This window comes from Miscanthus floridulus, chromosome 1, assembly GCF_019320115.1.
Source record: "Miscanthus floridulus cultivar M001 chromosome 1, ASM1932011v1, whole genome shotgun sequence".
Classification (NCBI taxonomy): domain Eukaryota; kingdom Viridiplantae; phylum Streptophyta; class Magnoliopsida; order Poales; family Poaceae; genus Miscanthus; species Miscanthus floridulus.
The window spans coordinates 30,795,016-30,801,015 of record NC_089580.1 but is presented as its reverse complement, the minus strand read 5'-3'; positions in this window follow the sequence as shown (position 1 = coordinate 30,801,015).

The following is a 6,000-nucleotide window of genomic DNA, read 5'->3' as shown; positions in this document are numbered from 1 at the left end:
GGTCAACTCCTCCTCTAGGTCTAACAACACTAAAAACGTCAAAACAAGGCCATGGACATTTGGATAGACCTTCTCAACGAAGGAAACCTTACTGATCTTCTTGGCCTGAGCATCGGTAGCTACCGCTCGGGAATCAGTAGTCTCCCGCTCCGAGGTGGCAAGGGCAGTCTGGATGGCATAAAGGTAGAGCATGAGCTGACTAACCTCGCCCACAGGGTCGAAGCGCGGGTCATGAGTCACATCCCGATTACGGAGGGGCTCATGGACTTCTAGGTGGCCAGGGGGAGAAGACCCCTCCAATTCTGCAGGTCGCGCATCAGGAGAGTGGGCGGCATAGAATAACTGCCCAACCTCTAGCATCATGACATGAGAAATGGACCTAAAAAGATTAAGGAGATCAGAACGGAATGACTCTGGCAACTAAGAACAAGACCACCTTACCCAAGGCACCACAAATGGGAGCAGAGATGCGGTGGAGGCCCGCTCCCCTCTAGAGGGTTCTCCATTGGGCGCTTCCCATGGTCCATCACTACAGCTGAAGACGCGACTCGCTCGAGGCTAGAGAGAAGGTGGAGAAGTACCATAGGAAGACAGAGAAGAGTGGTTGCCTCGCTCTTACCTCTCTCGTAGATTTATGGCTAAACCAACTAGGCTCTCTGGGTTTCATGTAAATTTAATACAAATTTACTTGCTGTGGATTTCCAAGCAACAGGTTGCAGTGGGTGCAGTCAGAAAAAGAGTAATAGATATTGTCTGGCACATTACAATCACATAGTATCAGACTTTCTTGCATGTGCATTCAGAAAAGAGTAGTACACATTATGCCAATGATTAACATTTATACAATGCCTGACGTAGATGAAAGCATTCAGTCATTGTCCGGCATGTTACAATCACAAAGTATTGGACTTTCTCATGTTTGCATTTAGAAAAGAGTAGTACACATTGTGCCAATGATTAATATTTAATATACAATGCCTGACGTAGGTGAAAGCATCCAGTCATTGTCCGGCGCGTTACAATCGCATAGCATCAAACTTTCTCGCGTGTGCATTCAGAAAAAAGTAATACACATTGTGCCAACGATTAACATTTACAATTCCTAACGTAGGTGCAATCATTCAGAATAGAAATACACTAATAAGTTACTAAGTTACCTATGGTATTTCATATGTTTCATGGTTCGGTTGGAGGTCATTGTGCATTTCACTGTCAAAGGCAAGCAGATCCAGCGTCAGGAGCCGCATCCACTCCTGGCACTAGGCCACAATGTCCTCCTTTGTGGGTTGCGCATTGAACAACCAGCGGCACAACCCATCGGTTCATTTCTCTATGAAGTGCTTCAAGACCTTCTTCATCATCGACTCCGGTGACACGACCGGCTTCCACCTGGTGAGGAGCATGTGGAACATGTTGAACCCTTCATTCGGCAGGACGACTAATGGCAACGAATTGGGACGCCAAGCGTGGTACAACAAGCTTGTCGACGAATGGTATCCACCAATCGGTCCCACCGAAAGGGAGCTCATACTATAGCACCATCTTGTCATCACAATCTATTATGAAGAACCACCTGCATAGAGCACCCTGCTAATCTTTTCCAAGGAACTCACCCTGTAGGAGGTCAAGCATTTTCTGGGGTGAAATCTTGGATGCCCACCTCATCAGGTAGTCAACCCACGTGTCCATAGATGCCATTCCTATTGGCGGTGGCTTGTTGTGGACATTTCCAAGTCTGTGCTTCAAGTAAGGAATGATGACACTATTGACAAACCCGTTCCAAATATTAGGCCAAGCTGCTTGCTTCCATGGAAGCACAATGTCATAATTTTTGTGCGCATTTTCACCAGTACACTTCAACAGGAACTTCTGGACCATGGTCTGCACCTTGGTGAGCATCGGTTGTAGCAAGTCCCAGTCAATGGTTGACATCCACAGATGCATAAATACATTAACTAGAACAATCTCTCAGGAAGCGTTGTACCTATCGGTAGCGCTAGACAGTCCGGGCAACACTACATCATGTAGGAATTTCCTAGCATGAGGGAACTCTGGCAGTAGGTTGTGCAAGAACTGTACCAGTTGTTCCTGCTATGGGAACCTAGTGGGAGTCCACATCTCCTTCAACCATTTCATAATGGGGTCGACCACTAGTTCAATGAGCAGCCCGGCATACGGTGAGGAGGCAGACCCGTCATCTAAGAGTATGTACTTGAGCTTACTCACCGCCTCCATCTTCCTGTTCGGCTGCTCCCACAGATCATACCACGTCAACTGCTTGAATGTCTCCTACACGATAGGGACCAACATCTTGCGCGTTGTGTCCGAAAGGGACATCTCCTTGTAATAGGAGGGATACACAGTCAGCAACTTCATGAACTCACCGATAACCATATCCAAGACGACCTAGGTGTGGCTCTCCTATGGGCTTGGTGGCTTCATGACCTCATCATCATGAGGACTCAAATTGTTTGTGCCCTCATCATTAGATGAAGTTGAATCATTGGAGGGATTATTGGATGCAGGGATGATGTAGGAGGCGTCGGCACGATCAGTGTTGAGACCCGAGTACCTATGGTGTAGTCGCACCTGGATGAGGTTGGCGTCCCCTTGGTGGTGTAGTCTAAGGCTATGGCCAGCACTATAGCCCATGCATTCCATTATCCGGTGAACCATTAAGTTGTTCACAGTGGTCATCAGTGGCGCCGTCGGACAGGGCGACGCTCGATGCATGCCTAATGGAGCGAAATGGCCAGACCACGACGCTAGGCCCCCAGAGACAAACAGCATGGGTCACCTATAATCGACGACAGCAGTGGGCATAGCATCCTCATCGATAACCGCGGTGCCATCAGCAACAACAACCGTGGTGCCACTACATCGGCAACCGCTGCGCCATCAGCATCGACAATCGTGGCGCTAGGGATAGCATAGTGTTGTGCTCTACTAGCACCGTATGCTAGATGTTGCCACCGATGGGCTCATCAGAGGCCATGGGAAGCGGCGATAGTCGTGTGGATGGATATCACAACAAAGTGGGAGGCGAAAGAAGTTGTGCACTACTAACTTTTTCACTTAAGTATGGGAATGTGTTGCGGCAGTTCCAAACACTGGATGGAGGATGACTAGTAACTGCTGCATCAATGCAGTTGAATTGAGATTCGCAACCTCAAAGTTCACCCTTTCTGATCGGAGGACGTGGGTGTATAGCTGTTGTGATTATCGGGACCCTAAGATAGTCTGACCCTACGAAATATAGATGCTCTTGATCACTGTGAATCGATGAACAATGAAATATAGTGCTGGCAACTATCAGGGGCTATCCAACTAGTCCATAGAACCCAACAATCAGTTCACTTTTTTAGCCATGTCTAACTAGTCATAGTCCATCCAAACAGGGTCTAACATTGTCTGATACTAGGAAATCTTGACAGGTCGAATAATAGTTATGATGAAACAACAAATTATAGATCATGTCAACTCTTACGCTGAGTTCACTGCAACCATCTGCCATTCATCTTGTGCACCTCCACCTTGAGCTTAGCTTCATCGTACTCCTACTCCTCCTCTCATTCCTCATCCTTGTCATCGCTGCAGGTGGCCTCATGGATCACGCTAAAGAAGCAGGTGTCGTCGACATTGAGGTGGTTGCTTGCACAAAACTCATCCCACCCATACTTGAACGATGTGGGCACTTTGTTGTTCATGAGGGTCATCCCAAGCCCACGAACTAGGACTACCCAGCCATCTACAGCTCGATGGCTTCCCACTGCTAGTAGCCATGCACTACCTCAAAGTCCACTAGCACATTCGCCGTCTCACACAAAAAAGGATTGATGAGAAAGACGACACTGGTAACTTACGACATCGGTACATTCTACATCTCACGCGACTGATCACCAGATACTTTGCTTTGAGGTGGTACTTCATCAGGATCACTGCAAAACTCCTTGGCTCCATGATGGGCAGGGAGAGCTAACTACCATTGGCCTCGAAATCATGCGAGTACTGGTTGCGGAAGGTGGTAAGGTCGAAGACCTTGACGTTAATCTATGACCGGCCGTCATACCACAATATAAGAGAGAACCCATCTTGGAGGTCGAGGGCATGGGCGAAGTGCTTCCATCCCCAATGGAGGTACAAGTGGCCGCCATCGAGAAACACCTCCACCTTCCACCAGGCTAGGCTCTGCTCATTGTCCTGACAAAGCTCAAGTTTTTGGCGACCTCCGATGGCTTGGGCCATTGCAGCCAGTAGTTTCTACGTGCATAATGATCAACATAGCTAGATAGAGGGACAAGTTCATTCCCAAAGGCAAACCCCAGCAGATCGGATTCAGCACATAGAAAATGGGCACTTACCAATGTTTCTACATACAATCCAGGAAGAAGGATCTTCATGCACTCTAGGTCACTCTGGCTCGATCCTGCCAAGTCTTCTTGCAGCCCCATCGTGCCAACTAGGAACTTGATAGTCTTGAGGAATCTTTGCTGGTATGTCTCTATTCTTGTTCTCCTCTCATGGGTGGGCTTGGCTTTCTTTTTTTGTGTTTTTGGTGTTGTCACAAACGCAAGGAGTGCACACAGTGTTGGGGCATCAGTGGAGGAGCTAACATGTATAGTAAAAACTAGCATCGAGACTAATGCCGTCTCATCAGTGTAAATGGAGGAGACGTGCTCTGTTTTCATCAGCGTATGCTTAGGAACGTCAGTACTCCTGCATCTCTAGTCAAACATGCCTTTTGCGGTATGACTGGTTGAGGTTCCTGAGGGAATGTGACAGCCCATTAGGGGTGAAAAGACCTATCACCACCGCACTAGGCTTTCAAGTCTCAACCATGTCATGGTGGTCAATTCACTCCTGTCTAGCTTTCATCATGCATTCACTTCGCTCTCGACAACCGCGCAAGGTTTCTTTGAGAGGAGCAAGTCTTAGCAACCAGAAAGTCCTACCACCATATATTTGAATGCATCAGATAGTATTTGTGCCGTACGTATTTGTGCAAACATTTTTGTTCACAAAGGAACATTTACCATTATCTTGTTGAACACGTGACAGTCCGAGCATTGTAAATCTGACCGAGCCAGACACATCTCACTCTTACCAACCACGCAATGATTGCTTTGTGCCTTAGTTTGGTGAACCAAACATGTATCAGTAGTGGTAGTAGTCATGAGTCACTCTAATCATGCTCAAAATGAGTGGCTCTGATCCGTCGTGAACCCAACTCGTCTTATTTGCATGTGTCTGATAAAAATTGTTGAACTTGTAATAGCCATACAACAAGGAGCTCATCTGAACAAGTCTCGGCTCGATCTAATGTACAATGGAGGAGGCATAGATGTTCCATTTTTACTGCACACGCTAGAAAGTCCCCCGCTATCCATTGGATCTTTCGTCGGATAGTAAGTGTACCCATCTCTAGCTAGCCGTTGCATGTCTCTTCAAAAGAGAAATTGCTTACCAAAGCAACTCCTCTTCACTCTTCTATCTACGCCTTGACTGTTGTGACTGCTCAGATAGGAGTGAAAAGACCTATCACAACAGCACCAGACTTTCAAGTCTCAACCATGTCATGGTGGACAAAATCTCTTAAATTTTCACTCCTGTCCAGCTTTCATCCAGCATTCACTTTGCTCTCGGCAACTGCGCAAGGTTTCATGAGAGGAGCAAGCTTGGCCTAATGCATAACATATGAGCATAGGTGTTGAAAATTCTACTGCACACGCAATAAAATCATGTCGCCTTATATTTGAACGCGTCAGATAGTACATGTCGTATGCATTTGTGCAAATGTACTCCCGTCCCCATGTCATAGATTATGAAAATTTTACTTTCTTTTAGGAATTATTAAATTAAAAGCCAAGGAGAACACGGTCACATGGCCATGCCCCTACTACTAGTAATAATAATATTGGATGAATTGACGAGTGAGTGTAGTCGATCACAAACTATGAAATTTTACTATGCATACTAGAAAGTCCATCGGACGCACAATTG